The following is an 18582-nucleotide window of genomic DNA, read 5'->3' as shown; positions in this document are numbered from 1 at the left end:
ACCGATACCGATATGCACTAGGGATGTCCGATAATGGCTTTTTTGCCGATTTCCGATATTGTCCAACTCTTAATTACCGATACCGATATGCACTAGGGATGTCCGATAATGGCTTTTTTGCCGATTTCCGATATTGTCCAACTCTTAATTACCGATACCGATATGCACTAGGGATGTCCGATGATGGCTATTTGCCGATTTCCGATATTGTCCAACTCTTAATTACCGATACCGATATGCACTAGGGATGTCCGATAATGGCTTTTTTGCCGATTTCCGATATTGTCCAACTCTTAATTACCGATACCGATATGCACTAGGGATGTCCGATAATGGCTTTTTTGCCGATTTCCGATATTGTCCAACTCTTAATTACCGATACCGATATGCACTAGGGATGTCCGATAATGGCTTTTTTGCCGATATCCGATATTGTCCAACTCTTAATTACCGATACCGATATGCACCAGGGATGTCCGATAATGGCTTTTTTGACGATTTCCGATATTGTCCAACTCTTAATTACCGATACCGATATGCACAAGGGATGTCCGATAATGGCTTTTTTGCCGATTTCCGATATTGTCCAACTCTTAATTACCGATACCGATATGCACTAGGGATGTCCGATAATGGCTTTTTTGCCGATTTCCGATATTGTCCAACTCTTAATTACCGATACCGATATGCACTAGGGATGTCCGATGATGGCTATTTGCCGATATTCCGATATTGTCCAACTCTTAATTACCGATACCGATATGCACTAGGGATGTCCGATAATGGCTTTTTTGCCGATTTCCGATATTGTCCAACTCTTAATTACCGATACCGATATGCACTAGGGATGTCCGATAATGGCTTTTTTTCCGATTTCCGATATTGTCCAACTCTTAATTACCGATACCGATATGCACTAGGGATGTCCGATAATGGCTTTTTTGCCGATTTCCGATATTGTCCAACTCTTAATTACCGATACCGATATGCACTAGGGATGTCCGATAATGGCTTTTTTGCCGATTTCCGATATTGTCCAACTCTTAATTACCGATACCGATATGCACTAGGGATATCCGATGATGGCTATTTGCCGATATTCCGATATTGTCCAACTCATAAATTATCGATACCGATATCAACCGATACCGATATCAACCGATACCGATATATACAGTCGTGGACATACTTGCCAACCTTGAGACCTCCAATATCGGGAGGTGGGGGAGCGGGGGGGGCGTGTTTGGGGCGGGAGGCGTGGTTGGGGCGTGGCTAAGGGCGTGGTTAAGAGGAGAGTATATTTACAGCTAGAATTCACCAAATCAAGTATTTCACATATATATATATAATATATATATATATATATATATATATATATATATATATATATATATATATATATATATATATATATATATATATATATATATATATATATATGTGTGTATGAAATACTTGACTTTCAGTGAATTCTAGCTATATATATATTTTATTTTTATTTTTTATTTTATTATACATATAAATAAAAGACATACTTGAATTTCAGCGTTCTGCAGGCTATCCGGTAGGTGGCAGTATCGTCCTGTTTAAGAGTGTCACAACATTGCTGTTTACGGCAGACAAACTGCTTTACGGTAGACTAAACGTGACTGCTGTTGTTGTGTGTTGTTACCGCGCTGGGAGGACGTTAATGAAACCCGCCTAACAATAAACCCACATCAGAAACCAAGAACTCTCTCTCCTTGTTGTGCACTCTACTCTCTAAAAGCCGTAGATGTTATGACGTCATTGGGCAGGCAAGCTGCTGGGAAAGCGGACGTGAGAACGGCTGTCCCCACTCAGGTCCGCATTGAGCTGGAGGGGGCGTGGCCTCCAGCTCCGGCTGAATACCGGGAGTTTGTCGGGAGAAGGGAGGTTGTCGGGAGAGGCGCTGAATACCGGGATTCTCCCGCTAAAAACGGGAGGGTTGGCAAGTATGGTCGTGGAATTAACACATTATTATGCCTAATTTGGACAACCAGGTATGGTGAAGATAAGGTACTTTTAAAAAAAATTCATAAAATAAACATTTTCTTGAATAAAAAAGAAAGTAAAACAATATAAAAACAGTTACATAGAAACTAGTAATGAATGAAAATGAGTACAATTAACTGTTAAAGGTTAGTACTATTAGTGGAGCAGCAGCACGCACAATCATGTGTGCTTACGGACTGTATCCCTTGCAGACTGTATTGATATATATTGATATATAATGTAGGAAGCAGAATATTAATAACAGAAAGAAACAACCCTTTTGTGTGAATGAGTGTAAATGGGGGAGGGAGGTTTTTTGGGTTGGTGCACTAATTGTAAGTGTATCTTGTGTTTTTTATGTGGATTTAATAAAAATTTTAAAAAACGGAAAAAAAACGATACCGATAATAAAAAAAAAAACGATACCGATAATTTCTGATATTACATTTTAAAGCATTAATCGGCCGATAATATCAGACATCTCTAATATACACATTTTCCTTCAAATAAACAAATACAATATATTGTAGCGTCCCGGAAGAGTTAGTGCTGCAAGGGGTTCTGGGTATTTGTTCTGTTGTGTTTATGTGGTGTTACGGTGTGGATGTTCTCCCGAAATGTGTTTGTCATTCTTGTTTGGTGTGGGTTCACAGTGTGGCGCATATTTGTAACAGTGTTAAAGTTGTTTACACGGTCACCCTCAGTGTGACCTGTATGGCTGTTGACCAAGTATGCGTTGCATTCACTTGTGTGTGTGAAAAGCCGTAGATATTATGTGACTGGGCCGGCACGCAAAGGCAGTGCCTTTAAGGTTTATTGGCGCTCTGTACTTCTCCCTACGTCCGTGTACACAGCGGCGTTTTAAAAAAGTCATACATTTTACTTTTTGAAACCGATACCAATCATTTTGAAACCGATACCTATAATTTCCGATATTGCATTTTAAAGCATTTATCGGACGATATAATCGGACATCTCTAATTGAGACCCTAAAGCACAGGTGTGTTAAATTTGTGCGTCAGTAAAAACGATTCTTTTTCAACCCATAAATCAGCGAAATTCAAGTTTATCAAGCACATGTGAGTCAGCGAAACTTGTGACTTCATCAAACACAGGGGAGTCAGTGAAACTCGAATCCCTGTGAGTCGGTGAAATTTAAGTTTTCGTTGAGTACAAGTGTGTCAATAAAATTTAGATTTTTTGTCAATCCGTGCGTCAGTGAAATTTGAGTCTTCATTGAGCACAGGTGTATCAATTACCTTGAGTCTCCGTCGGCACGTGAGTCATTGAAACTTCAATTGTCACCAACCCTGGGAGTCTGTAAAACTTTTTGTGTCTTTATCGAAACTCTGATCTTTTTAAATTTGTCGACAGTAAAAACGATTCTTTTTTCAACCCATAAATCAGCGAAATTCGAGTTTTATCAAGCACACGTGAGTCAGTGAAACTCTTGACTTCATCGAACACAGGCGAGTCGGTGAAACTCGAATCCCCGTGAGTCGGTGAAACTTAAGTTTTCGTTGAGTACAAGTGTGTCAGTGAAACCTGAGTCTTTGTCAATCCGTGAGTTAGTAAACCTCAAATCTTCGTCAAGCCATAAATCAGTGAAGTTTTGTGTCTTTATCGAGCATACGGGTCTGTGAAACTCGGGTTTTTTTATATTCGTGGGTCAGTAAAAACGATTATTTTTCAACCCATAAATCAGCCAAATTCGAGTTTATCAAGCACACATGAGTCACTGAAACTCGTGACTTCATGGAACACAAGTGAGTCGGTGAAACTCGAATCCCTGTGAGTCGGTGAAGCAAGTGTGTCAGTGAAACCTGAGTCTTTGTCAATCCGTGAGTTAGTAAACCTCAAATCTTCGTCAAGCCATAAATCAGTGAACTTTGTGTCTTTATCGAGCCCGTGAGTCTGTGAAACTCGGGTCTTTTTAAATTTGTGCGTCAGTAAAAACGATTCTTTTTCAATCCATAAATCAGCGAAATTCGAGTTTATCAAGCACACGTGAGTCAGTGAAACTCGTGACTTCATCGAACACAGGTGAGTCAGTGAAACTCGAATGCTTATCAAACCGTGAGTCTGTGAAACTTGAGTCTTCATTGAGCACGGGGGTGTGAGTTAACCTTGAGTCTTCGTCGGCCCATGAGTCAACAAAACTTTAATTGTCACCAACCCTGGGAGTCAGTAAAACTTGAGTTTTCGTCAACCCTTTTGTCAATAAAACTTTAGCCTTCACGAGTCTTTGTCGATTCGTGAGTTAGTAAAACACAAGCCTTCATCAAGCCATAAATCAGTGAAGTTTTGTGTCTTTATCGAGCATACGGGTCTGTGAAACTCGGGTTTTTTATATTCGTGGGTCAGTAAAAACGATTATTTTTCAACCCATAAATCAGCCAAATTCGAGTTTATCAAGCACACATGAGTCACTGAAACTCGTGACTTCATGGAACACAAGTGAGTCGGTGAAACTCGAATCCCTGTGAGTCGGTGAAGCAAGTGTGTCAGTGAAACCTGAGTCTTTGTCAATCCGTGAGTTAGTAAACCTCAAATCTTCGTCAAGCCATAAATCAGTGAACTTTGTGTCTTTATCGAGCACGTGAGTCTGTGAAACTCGGGTCTTTTTAAATTTGTGCGTCAGTAAAAACGATTCTTTTTCAATCCATAAATCAGCGAAATTCGAGTTTATCAAGCACACGTGAGTCAGTGAAACTCGTGACTTCATCAAACACAGGTGAGTCAGTGAAACTCGAATGCTTATCAAACCGTGAGTCTGTGAAACTTGAGTCTTCATTGAGCATGGGGGTGTGAGTTAACCTTGAGTCTTCGTCGGCCCATGAGTCAACAAAACTTTAATTGTCACCAACCCTGGGAGTCAGTAAAACTTGAGTTTTCGTCAACCCTTTTGTCAATAAAACTTTAGCCTTCACGAGTCTTTGTCGATTCATGAGTTAGTAAAACACAAGCCTTCATCAAGCCATAAATCAGTGAAGTTTTGTGTCTTTATCGAGCATACGGGTCTGTGAAACTCTGGTTTTTTTATATTCGTGGGTCAGTAAAAACGATTATTTTTCAACCCATAAATCAGCCAAATTCGAGTTTATCAAGCACACGTGAGTCACTGAAACTTGTGACTTCATGGAACACAAGTGAGTCTGTGAAACTTGAATCCCTGTGAGTCGGTGAAACAAGTGTGTCAGTGAAACCTGAGTCTTTGTCAATCCGTGCGTCAGTGAAACTTGAGTCTTCATTGAGCACAGGGGTGTCGGTTAACCTTGAGTCTCCGTCGGCCCGTGAGTCATTGAAACTTCAATTGTCACCAACCCTGTGAGTCTGTAAAACTTTTTGTGTCTTTATCGAAACTCTGATCTTTTTAAATTTGTCGACAGTAAAAACGATTCTTTTTTCAACCCATAAATCAGCGAAATTCGAGTTTAATCAAGCACACGTGAGTCAGTGAAACCCTTGACTTCATCGAACACAGGCGAGTCAGTGAAACTCGAATCCCCGTGAGTCGGTGAAACTTAAGTTTTCGTTGAGTACAAGTGTGTCAGTGAAACCTGAGTCTTTGTCAATCCGCGAGTTAGTAAACCTCAAATCTTCGTCAAGCCATAAATCAGTGAAGTTTTGTGTCTTTATCGAGCATACGGGTCTGTGAAACTCGGGTCTTTTTATATTCGTGGGTCAGTAAAAACGATTATTTTTCAACCCATAAATCAGCCAAATTCGAGTTTATCAAGCACACGTGAGTCACTGAAACTCGTGACTTCATGGAACACAAGTGAGTCGGTGAAACTCGAATCCCTGTGAGTCGGTGAAACAAGTGTGTCTGTGAAACCTGAGTCTTTGTCAATCCGTGCGTCAGTGAAACTTGAGTCTTCATTGAGCACAGGGGTGTCGGTTAACCTTGAGTCTCCGTCGGCACGTGAGTCATTGAAACTTCAATTCTCACCAACCCTGGGAGTCTGTAAAACTTTTTGTGTCTTTATCGAAACTCTGATCTTTTTAAATTTGTCGACAGTAAAAACGATTCTTTTTTCAACCCATAAATCAGCGAAATTCGAGTTTAATCAAGCACATGTGAGTCAGTGAAACTCTTGACTTCATCGAACACAGGCGAGTCAGTGAAACTCGAATCCCCGTGAGTCGGTGAAACAAGTGTGTCAGTGAAACCTGAGTCTTTGTCAATCCGTGAGTTAGTAAACCTCAAATCTTCGTCAAGCCATAAATCAGTGAACTTTCTGTCTTTATCGAGCACGTGAGTCTGTGAAACTCGGGTCTTTTTAAATTTGTGCGTCAGTAAAAACGATTCTTTTTCAACCCATAAATCAGCCAAATTCGAGTTTATCAAGCACACGGGAGTCAGCGAAACTCGTGACTTCATCGAACACAGGCGAGTCGGTGAAACTTGAATCCCTGTGAGTCGGTGAAACAAGTGTGTCAGTGAAACCTGAGTCTTTGTCAATCCGTGAGTTAGTAAACCTCAAATCTTCGTCAAGCCATAAATCAGTGAACTTTCTGTCTTTATCGAGCACGTGAGTCTGTGAAACTCGGGTCTTTTTAAATTTGTGCGTCAGTAAAAACTATTCTTTTTCAACATCACATAATATCAGCCAAATTCAAGTTTATCAAGCACACGGGAGTCAGCGAAACTCGTGACTTCATCGAACAGAAGTGAGTCGGTGAAATGCGAATCCCCGTGAGCCGGTGAAACTTAAGTATTCTTTGAGTACAAGTTTGTCAGTGAAACCTGAGTCTTTGTCAATCCGTGTTAAGTTTTCGTTGAGCACAAGTGCATCAGTGAAACCTGAGTGTTTGTCAATCTGTGAGTCAGTGAAATTTGAGTCTGTCGGTTAACCTTGAGTCTTCTCCGGCCCGTGAAACTCAAGATTGGCGCTGTGAGGGATCCACAGATTAAGGCGGACAAAAGGAGGTATTGAGCAGGCGAGGAGCTGCAGGAGGATGTTGGGATGAAGAGGAGAGACCTTGATCTTTAATGGTGGGCAAATTGTTTTTTATATGAAAGCTGGACGGGTGAGTGTGATTATTACACACCTGGCTGACCACGCTAATGAAACATCTACACCCGTCCCCGAGAAAAAGACGAAAAGCGGTGTCGCATTGCAGCAACATTTCTTGTACAACGGACATTTCTGTAGAAAATAAAAGTCTAGAAGTAGTAGATCACCCTCTCTAATATACAAAACCCAAAAGCAGTGAAGTTGGCACCTTGTATTTTCAACCTAAAAGCTGGCACAAGTGGCAAAAAAGACTTATTTGGAACATCCCACGGGTGAACAGGCTGATTGGGAACAGGTGGGTGCCATGATTGGGTATAAAAGCAGCTTCCATGAAATACTCGAGTCGTTCACAAACAAGGATGGGTCGAGTGTCGCCGCTTTGTGAACAAATGCGTGAGCAAATTGTTGAACAGTTTAAGAACAACATTTCTCAACCAGCTATTGCAAGGAATTTAGGGATTTCACCATCTACGGTCCGTAATATCATCAAAAGGTCCAGAGAATCTGGAGAAATCACTGCACGTAACATTGAATGCCCGTGACCTTCGATCCCTCAGGCGGTACCGCGTCAAAAAAAACGACATCAGTGTGTAAAGGATATCACCACGTGAGCTCAGGAACACTTCAGAAAACCACTGTCAGTAACTACGGTTCGTCGCTCCATCTGTAAGTGCAAGTTAAAACTCCACTATGCAAAGCGACAGCCATTTATCAACAACACCCAGAAACGCCGCCGGCTTCGCTGGGCCCCGAGCTCATCTAAGATGGACTGATGCAAAGTGGAAAAGTGTTCTGTGGTCTGACGAGTCCACATTTCAAATTGTTTTTGGAAACTGTGGACGTCGTGTCCTCCGGACCAAAGAGGAAAAGAACCATCCGGATTGTTATAGGCGCAAAGTGTAAAAGCCAGCATGTGTGATGGTATGGGGGTGTATTAGTGCCCAAGACATGGGTAACTTACACATCTGTGAAGGCACCATTAATGCTGAAAGGTACATACAGGTTTTGGAGCAACATATGTTGCCATCCAAGCAACGTTACCATGGACGCCCCTGCTTATTTCAGCAAGACAATGCCAAGCCACATGTTACATCAACGTGGCTTCGTAGTAAAAGAGTGCGGGTACTAGACTGGCCTGCCTGTAGTCCAGACCTGTCTCTCATTGAAAATGTGTGGTGCATTATGAAGCCTAAAATACCACAAGGGAGACCCCCGGACTGTTGAACAACTTAAGCTGTACATCAAGCAAGAATGGGAAAGAATTCCATATATATATATATATATATATACTGTATATATATACCAGCTCTAACTAAGCAAAAGACTGTAATATACGTATTAATGACAACTTGTTTATTAATTCTAAGGTACTGAAAGTCAGAAGGCTGTAAATCCACTCGAGCCACCCACTTGAATTCTTTCATTAGCTGGATTCCCAAGTCTGGATGGTGAGCCGAGTCATTGTAACCCAACTGGTCAGCATGACACACTCAAGACTAGACCAACATTGAGACTGACTCAATCATTGAAAGCCTGTGTTGTTATTTTAAGAGCACTCTTTCCATTACTCATGTGTTTGTGCACAGTTTGACTTCAAAGAATTGCAAATAAATGCAAAGTGTTGTTCGAACCCTGTGTGACCGTAGGGCAGTGAAACTCGAGTCTTTGTTACCCCGAGAGTCAGTCAATCTTAAGTCTTCGTCATTGTGGAGGTCTCGCTCCTCCGGGTTCCTTGGACCACCAATGACGGACATGACAGCTGCATTCATCTTGGCGAACAATCATTTATTTTGCAATAAATGTTCGTTGGGGCCTTTTTCAGTCATTTTCTGTGCGTCTCCTTCTCGCTCGAGCACATGAATGGTTTCTCCCATAGTGTCACCAACCGCCATCACCAACAACAACAGCAACCTTCTCTCCTTCCCGACTGCTGCCTTTAACAGAGCGACAGGTGATCAGACAAACACTCACAGCTGTGTCATCTACACACCCGCCGCTGATCTCGAAGCCAGTCCTGGCACACCCCGCTTCGCCGCAGGCCATACCCTCCCCCCCACAGTCATTCATTCAAGTGTTTGTCAACCCGTGAGTTAGTGGATCGGTTAAACTCGAGTTTTTGTCAAGCTGACTCTTCATAGGGCGCACGAGTCAGTGAAACTCAAGTCTTCATCAACCTGAGTCAGTGAAATTTGGCGTATTCGCCAATCGGTGAGTCAGTGAAAAACACGAGTCTTCGTCAAGCACAGGTGAATCTGTGAAACTCGAGTCTTTTTTCAGGATGCGCGTCGATAAAAAACAGTCTCCGTCAACCAATGAGTCAGTGATACTCGAGTCGTTGTCAAGCTGTGAGTAGGGTTGTCCTGATACCGATATTTTGGTTCCGGTACCAACATGTATTTTGATACTTTTCAAAATAAAGGTGACCACAAAAACATGACATTTTTGGCTTCATTTTAACAAAAAAAAAATCGTATTATACATTAAACCGTGGGTCAGCAACCAGCGGCTCTACAGCCACATGCGGCTCTTGAGCGCCGCCCTGGTGGCTCCATGGAGCTTTTTAAAAAATGTATGGAAATGGCAAAAAAATAGGGTGAAAAATATATTTTTTGTCGTAATATGGTTTCTTCCTATATGTTAGAAAGCCCACAGTTTAATATGTTTGTGTTTATGCTTCACGGATGACAGTATTTGGCCAGCGCCGCTTTGTCCTACTAATTTCAGAGGCCCTTGAAATCAACCGTCGCCGCAGAAAGACGTGTTTTATGCCACGCCTTCTTTGTCCCATTTTGTCCACCAAACGTTTTATGCTGTGCTGTACATATTGCATCGTTGTGCCTCATTTGTAGATATATTAGAGCTCATTATGTCCTCTTGTTTATTTTTCCATGTCTCATGACACATTATCTGTATGTAACATTGGCTGCATTTCTGGATAGTTGTTCCAGACCACAGCAAACATTAGCATTAACCTTATTAAAAAATTGTAATAAATCCATTAGAATGAGACAGCCTGCCGTTTCCTTTAACTTGGACGCACACATCTATACCTTTGGCCGTTCTAAGACAGTCATTTCCAGGAGTTATCTCACCCTCTGAGAAGTTTTACTAATGTTTTCCAATGTTGTAAAAATGTGTAGAAAAAATATTACATTTCAACATTTCTGTCAATGAAGATTTGCGTCAGCCTGCGACACATAGTCATTTTGATAGTAGGCTAATATAGCTAATTAACCACTTGCATCATGTGTTGCCACCATTATAAGACTAATATAAGTCTTTACATTTTTTGCGGCTCCAAACAGATTACTTTTTTGTATTTTTGGTCCATTTTGGGTTGCCGACCCCTGCATTAAAGATCCTACTGAAAGCCACTACTACCGACCACGCAGTCTGATAGTTTATATATCAATGATGAAATCTTAACATTGCAACACATGCCAATACGGCCGGGTTAACTTATAAAGTGACATTTTAAAATTCCCGCCACACTTCCGGTTGAAAAACTCATTTGGATATGATTTATGCGCGTGACGTCACAAAATCCACGGAAGTAGTTGTACCCCATCGACCCGATACAAAAACCTCTTGTTTTCTTCGACAAAATTCCACAGTATTCTGGACATCTGTGTTGGTGAATCTTTTGCAATTTGTTTAAAGAACAATGGAGGCTGCAAAGAAGAACGTTGTAGGTGGGATCGATCGGTGTGTTAGCGGCTAAGTACAATACTTACAGCAACACAACAAGGACTACTTACCCTGATAGAAGACGCCTAGCCGATGCTTGCCGCCAAACCCGCGGATGAAGTCCTTCGTCGCGCCGTCGATCGCTGGAACGCAGGTGAGCACGGCTGTTGATGGGAAGATGAGGGCTGGCTGGCGTAGGTGGAGCGCTAATGTTTTATCATAGTTCTGTGAGGTCCGGTTGCTAAGTTGCTAAATTAGCCTTAGCGTCGTTAGCAACAGCATTGTTAAGCCTTACCAGGCTGAGAATTTTTAACCGTGTAGTTACATGTACATGGTTTAATAGTATTGTTGATCTTCTGTCTATCCTTCCAGTCAGGGGTTTATTTATTTTGTTTCTATCTTCATTTGAGAACGATGCTATCACGTTAGCTCAGTAGCTAAGTGTGTCACCGATGTATTGTCTTGGAGATAAAAGTCACTTTAAAGGCCTACTGAAATGATTTTTTTTAATTTAAACGGGGATAGCAGATCTATTCTATGTGTCATACTTGATCATTTCGCGATATTGCCATATTTTTGCTGAAAGGATTTAGTAGAGAACATCGACGATAAAGATTGCAACTTTTGGTATCTGATAAAAAAAAGGCTTGCCTCTACCGGAAGTAGCGTGACGTAGTCAGTTGAACATATACGCAAAGTTCCCTATTGTTTACAATGATGGCCGCATGAAGTGAGAGAGATTCGGACCGAGAAAGCGACAATTTCCCCATTAATTTGAGCGAGGATGAAAGATTTGTGGATGAGTAAAGTGCAAGTGAAGGACTAGTGGGGAGTTGAAGCTATTTAGATAGGGAAGATGCTGTGAGAGCCGGGGGTGACCTGATATTCAGCTGGGAATGACTACAACAGTAAATAAACACAAGACATATATATACTCTATTAGCCACAACACAACCAGGCTTATATTTAATATGCCACAAATTAATCCTGCATAAAAACACCTGCGTGTTTGTTACGCTAGCTCCTAGCTCCTCTGCTAGCTCCTAGCTCCATAGAACACGCCAATACAATTCAAACACCTGATCAACACACACAATCACTCAGCCCAAAAGACCGTTCACCTAACCCAAGGTTCATAAAGCTTATATATTTTTAAAAAGTTACGTACATATGCAAAAAAAAGTTGCGCACATACGGTCAAGCAATCAAATGTTTAGAAGCCAAAGCTGCATACTCACAGTAGCACGTCTGCGTCTTTGTCATCCAAATCAAAGTAATCCTGGTAAGAGTCTGTGTTGTCCCAGTTCTCTACAGGCGTCTGTGTATCGAAGTCAAAAGTCCTCCTGGTTAGAGTCTCTGTTATCCGAGTTCTTCCATCTTGACTGCATCTTTCGGGAATGTAAACAAAGAAGCGCCGGCTGTGTACTGTTGTTGCTGACTACGTTCGAAAAATACGTCCATTTCGCACCGACAACTTTCTTCTTTGCTTGCTCAGCTTCTTTCTCCATAATGCAATGAACATGATTGCAACAGATTCACGAACACAGATGTCCAGAATACTGTGGAATTATGAAATGAAAACAGAGCGTTTTCGTATTGGCTTCAATGTGGAAGGCATACCCGTGTTCCCCGGTCTACGTCACGCGCATACGTCATCCTCAGAGGCGTTTCGAACCGGAAGTTTAGCTGCAAATTTAAAATGTCACTTTATAAGTTAACCCGGCCGTATTGGCATGTGTTATAATGTTAAGATTTCATCATTGATATATAAACTATCAGACTGCGTGGTCGGTAGTAGTGGCTTTCAGTAGGCCTTTAAATGTCCATTTCGCGTGCTCGACTCTCATTTTCAAGAGGATATAGTATCCGAGGTGGTTTAAAATACAAATCCGTGATCCACAATAGAAAAAGGAGAGAGTGTGGAATCCAATGAGCCAGCTTGTACCTAAGTTACGGTCAGAGCGAAAAAAAGATACGTCCATCACTGCCTCTCAAGTCCTTCACTGTAACGTTCCTCATCTACGAATCTTTCATCCTCGCTCAAATTAATGGGGTAATCGTCGCTTTGTCGCTCCGAATCTCTCTCGCTCCATTGTAAACAACGGGGAATTGTGAGGAATACTAGCTCCTGTGACGTCACGCTACTTCCGGTACAGGCAAGGCTTTTTTTTTTATCAGCGAGCAAAAGTTGCGAACTTTATCGTCGATTTTTCTCTACTAAATCCTTTCAGCAAAAATATGGCAATATCGCGAAATGATCAAGTATGACACATAGAATGGATCTGCTATTCCCCGTTTAAATAAAAAAAAATCATTTCAGTAGGCCTTTAAATTGCACGCAAAGAACAATTTTCCACCTATTATCGAAATAAATAAATAAACACATAGGATTTGTCTTTAAACTTTAAACTTTAGTCTTGTTGCGTTTAAAGAAAAAAAACTTGTTTTTATATGTTGCAAAACAGAATAGAAAGCTCTGCTGACATTTTATTAAAGGATTCATGATCTATGGTTGCCAGTCTTGGTCTGTGCTTTCAGACAAATACAATCATTAGTCAAATAAATACTACGTCTACACATTCGTTGAAGGTCAAACACAAATCGTAGCAATTGCTTATGAAATTCAGTCATTTGACTTGCAGCAGTTTGCGCTACGTGGGCGGTTTTGACGCCGCTAATAATTGGCGTCAAGCCATGCAGCTGTGTGCGCGGCTGTATGTATCTGTATGTGCACAGCAGGGGGGGCTGGAACTGAAACTCATTCTGCCGGTCTGGTTGATTGTTATTTAAAATGTTTACCCAAGTCTGAAGCAAAGATGGTAATACCGTCTTGCCACCTTAGGTGGTGGCATGTTTTCAAGCACAGCGTCACCGCTATGGATACTTTTGACGCCCAAATACCTCCAAATTGCACTTAATGCACCTTCTTTATTACCAGTAGAATTGCCCATTGTGTGCGCATTTTTCCTCTCCACGCTGTTTTTCCTTGTGTGCTCTGTGAGTGTGTGCGCGCTGACACAGTCTACATGCTCCTCAGCTCCGTACGGCTCCGCAGCGGAAAGAAAAAAAGTACCGGTATTTTTAAAAGGCAGTGTAGTACCGTTTTTCATTCATCAGTACCACGATACTTTACTAGTATGGGTATACAGTACAACCCGAGCTGTGAGTCTGTGAATTTTTAATCTTCCAGTCCGTAAAACTCAAGTCTTTTGTCAATTTGTGAGTCAGTGACACTCCAGTCTTCATCAACCCGTTAGTCAGAAAAATTTGAGCACAGGTGAATCGGTGATACTCAAGTCTTCACCGACCCGTGAGTCAATGAAACTCAAGTTTCAAATCGAGTCTCTGTCCAGCTGTGAGCCACTGAAATTTGAATCTTCTCAGAGCACGGGTCAGTGAAACGCGAGTCTTTGTCAATCCGTGAGTCGGTAAAACTCAAGGCTTCCTCAAGCCATAAATCAGTGAACGTTGTGTCTTTATCGAGCAAACGAGTCTGTGAATCTCGGGTCTTTTTAAATTCAGTCAGTAAAAACAATTCTCTTTCAATCCATAAATCAGCAAAATTCGAGTTTATCAAGCACACGTGAGTCAGTGAAACTCATGACTTCATCGAACATAGGTGAGTCAGTGAAACGCAAATCCTTATCAACCCGTGAGTCGGTGAAACTTAAGTTTTCGTTGAGCACAAGTGTGTCAGTGAAACTCCAGTCTTTGTCAATCCGTGCGTTTGTAAAACTCAAGCCTTCATCAAGCCATAAATCAGTGAACTTTGTATCTTTGTTGAGCAAATGAGTCTGTGAATCTCGGGTATTTTAAAATTTGTGCTTCAGTAAAAACGATTCTTTTTCAACCCATAAATCAGAAATATTCGAGTTTATCAAGCACACGTGAGTCAGTGAAACTTGTGACTTCATTGAACACAGGTGAGTCAGTGAAACGTGAATCCTTATCAACCCGTGAGTCGGTGAAACTTAAGTTTTCGTTGAGCACAAGTGTGTCAGTGAAACCCGAGTCTTTGTCAATCCGTGAGTTCGTAAAACTCAAGCCTTCGTCAAGCCATAAATCAGTGAACTTTATGTCTTTATCAGGCAAACGAGTCTGTGAAACTCGGGTCTTTTTAAATTTGTGCGTCAGTAAAAACTATTCTTTTTCAACCCATAAATCAGCGAAATTCGAGTTTTTTAAGCACACGTGAGTCAGTGAAACTCGTGAGTCATTTAAACTTAAGTTTAAACCTGAGTCTTTGCCAATCCGTGAGTCAGTGAAATTTGAGTCTTCATTGAGCACAGGGGTGTCGGATAGCCTTTTGTCTTCGTCGGCCCGTGAGTCATTGAAACTTCAATTGTCACTAACCCTGGGAGTCAGTAAAACATTTTGTGTCTTTGTCGAGCACACGAGTCTGTGAATCTCGGATATTTTTAAATTTGTGCGTCAGTAAAAACGATTCTCTTTCAACCCATAAATCAGCAAAATTCGAGTTTATCAAGCACACGTGAGTCAGTGAAACTTGTGACTTCATCGAACACAGGTGAGTCAGTGAAACTCGAATCCTTATCAACCCGTGAGTCGGTGAAACTTAAGTTTTCGTTGAGCACAAGTGTGTCAGTGAAACTCGAGTCTTTGTCCATCCGTGAGTCAATGAAATTTGAGTCTTCATTGAGCACAGGTGTGTCAGTTAACCTCGAGTCTTCGTCGGCCCGTGAGTCAATGAAACTTCAGTCGTCACCAACCCAGGGAGTCAGTAAAACTTGAGTTTTCGTCAGCCCTTTAGTCAATAAAACTTTAGCCTTCATCGAGCACAAATGATCGAGTAAAACTTGAGTCTTTTATCAATCTGCGAGTCAATGAAACGCCAGTACTCTCTACGCGGTGAATCAGCAAAACTCGAGTCGTCGTCGGCTCGTGAGTCAGTGACAGTCCTGCCTTCTTCGAGCACACGTAAGTCAGTGAAACTCGACTCTTCGTCAACTCCTTTGCCAACGCATTTAATGCTTCATATTCAGATTTTTATTTGTGAGGGTGTGTATTAATTTATCTAGGTCAGGTGTCCAAACTTTTTGACTGGGGGGCCGCATTGTGCTTAAAAAAATTGCAAAGTAATATATATGTATAATATATAATATAATATAATATATATATATATATATATATATATATATATATATATATATATATATATATATATATATATATATATATATATATATATATATATATATAATTGTATATATATATATATATGTACATATATATATAATTGTATATATATATATATATATATATACTGTATATATATATATATATATATATATATATATATATGTGTATATATATATGTGTGTGTGTGTGTGTACATATTATAATAATATGTATTAAAATTAGATATCAAGTGTGAAAGTTTAACTCCTACCTTGTTTACCTTTGTGACAGCGTCCTTAAAGTTTTGTAATTAATCAGAAATATCAAGCAGCTAAAATGCGCCAAACATAAGGATAAGTGTGGAGAGACTTTTTTTTTCATTTTCCCATCATGCTTTGCAATGGATTTAAATGGATGTAATTATTTTTTTTTTTTAATGGTGGTTGCTGTTTTTTTTTAAAATAATATCCACAGTTTTTTTCTGTGCCATGACTAGGGAAGGTTGTTCGCATTGGGTCATATAAGTGTTGCTGTCGATGCATGGAGTTTCTAGAAAGTATACTCCATGGTCACTCATGTTGTCCACAAGATGGCGACATATAAGCACCTATCAGACCCGCCAGGTATGAAAATGTAATATATAAACACCCCGCCCGGCCAGATTGCCTGTTGAACTCGCGCCGTCTCGTGGGCCAAAATTGAAGACACCGGCGGGCCGCAATTGGCCCACGGACCGTGGTTTGGGCGACTCTGATCCAGGTGATCAGAGTTGCTGTCACAATGTGTTCCTGTGACTCCGGCAATCGGGCGGACAGCAGCAGCAGCGGCGACACAATGACCTGCAAGTACCTCTCCTGTGTTACAATAATAAATTGAGTAACCAAACAAGAGTCAAAATGTTTTGTGTACTTTTTGATATGCTGACATGTTCAAATGTAAAAGTTGACCAAGTTTTCACATAAATCTCTAATCTGGCTGTAAGCAGGCTACTGTATGAACACATTATGTTGTAAATGAAACATTCTACTTACATTGGTGGTAATCACAGTCACGCGCCTCCTCCAGACTTTTGCCTACATTGCAGAGTCTGTCCATCATCTTCTTCACCTTCTTCCTGATGCCCGACCATTTCTTTCTTCTTTCAGCCTGTGCGCAGTTTTCGCAGTATGAGGACCTGCTCTGTACGTAAAAAACATATATGGTAAGTTATTTCCTCGCCTCTGTTGCCAAACGCGGGTTCTGTTGCTTTTAAAGTACAAGGACTCTCAACGGGAGTTATTTCCTCACCTCTGTCGCCAAAGTGCTACTTTGTGGTGGGTGTAGTTGGTGTTTAAGTATAAAGATCGGCTGTGTAAATAAACGGCCTTTATAGGAAGTAATTTCCTTGCCTCGTTCGCCAAACGCGGGTTCTGTTGGTTTTAAAGTACAAGGACCCTCAACTAGAGTTATTTCCTCGCCTCTGTCGCCAAAGTGCTACTTCGTGGTGGGTTTTAGTTGGTTTTTAAGTATAAGAATCGGCTGAGTAAATAAACGGCCTTTATATGAAGTAATTTCCTTGCCTCTGTCACCAAACGCAGGTTTTATTGGTTTTAAAGTATAAAAACCCTGACCGGGAGTTATTTCCTTGCCTCTGTCACCAAACGCGGGTTCTGTTGGTCTTAACGTATAAGAACCCTGAACGGGAGTTATTTCCTTTCCTCTGTTGCCAAAGTACTACTTCATGTGGGGTTCAGTTGGTTTTCGCAGTATGAGGACCTGCTCTGTACGTAAAAAATATATATGGTAAGTTATTTTCTCGCCTCTGTTGCCAAACGCGGGTTCTGTTGCTTTTAAAGTACAAGGACCCCTCAACAGGAGTTATTTCCTCTCCTCTGTCGCCAAAGTGCTACTTCATGGTGGGTTTTAGTTGGTTTTAAAGTATAAGAATCGGCTGCGTAAGTACACTGCATTTATAGGAAGTAATTTCCTTGCCTCTGTTGCCAAACGCGGGTTGTGTTGGTTCTAAAAAGTATAAGGACTCTCAACGGGAGTTATTTCCTGACCTCTGTCACCAAAGTGCTACTTCAAGGTGGGGTGTAGTTGGTGTTAAAGTATAAGGATCGGCTGTGTAAATAAACGGCCTTTATAGGAAGTAATTTCCTTGCCTCTGTCGCCAAACGTGGGTTCTGTTGGTTTTAAAGTACAAGGACCCTCAACGGGAGTTATTTCCTTGCCTCTGTGGCCAAACTGCTACTTCATGTGAGGTTCAGTTGGTTTTAAAGTATGAGGACCTGCTCTGTTCGTAAAAAACTTTTATGGTAAGTTATTTCCTCGCCTCTGTCGCCAAACGCGGGTTCTGTTGGTTTTAAAGTACAAGGACCCTCAACGGGAGTTATTTCCTTGCCTCTGTCACCAAAGTGCTACTTCGTGGTGGGTGTAGTTGGTTTTAAAGTGTAAGGATCAGCAGTGTAAATAAACAGATTTTATAGGAAGTCATTTCCTCGCCTCTGTCGCCAAACGCCGGTTCTGTTGGTTTTAAAGTATAACAACCCTGAACGGGAGTTATTTCCTCGCCTCTGTCACCAAAGTGCTACTTCGTGGTGGGTGTAGTTGGTGTTAAAGTATAAGGATCGGCTGTGTAAATAAACAGCTGTTATAGGAAGTCATTTCCTCGCCTCTGTTGCCAAACGCGGTTTTAAAGTATAAGGACTCTCAACGGGAGTTATTTCCTTGCCTCTGTCAC

The 18582-nt window shown here is 41.2% G+C and overlaps 1 protein-coding gene across 1 annotated transcript in view; it reads left to right on the top strand.

Moving 5' to 3' along the window:
• Window positions 1-10855: 10855 nt before the first annotated feature.
• Window positions 10856-18582, top strand: part of LOC133655571 (A disintegrin and metalloproteinase with thrombospondin motifs 14-like) — a 125665-nt gene continuing 117938 nt past the window's right edge. Inside the window, exons 1-2 of the mRNA XM_062055849.1 lie at window positions 10856-10875; window positions 17006-17061. The gene's annotated coding sequence lies outside the window, so the exon portion shown is untranslated. The remainder of the gene's footprint in view (window positions 10876-17005; window positions 17062-18582) is intronic.

The sequence above is a fragment of the Entelurus aequoreus genome, linkage group LG08 (assembly GCF_033978785.1).
Source record: "Entelurus aequoreus isolate RoL-2023_Sb linkage group LG08, RoL_Eaeq_v1.1, whole genome shotgun sequence".
Lineage (NCBI taxonomy): Eukaryota > Metazoa > Chordata > Actinopteri > Syngnathiformes > Syngnathidae > Entelurus > Entelurus aequoreus.
Note: the sequence above shows the minus strand (reverse complement) of the source record. Positions and strands in the feature narration are given on the sequence as shown.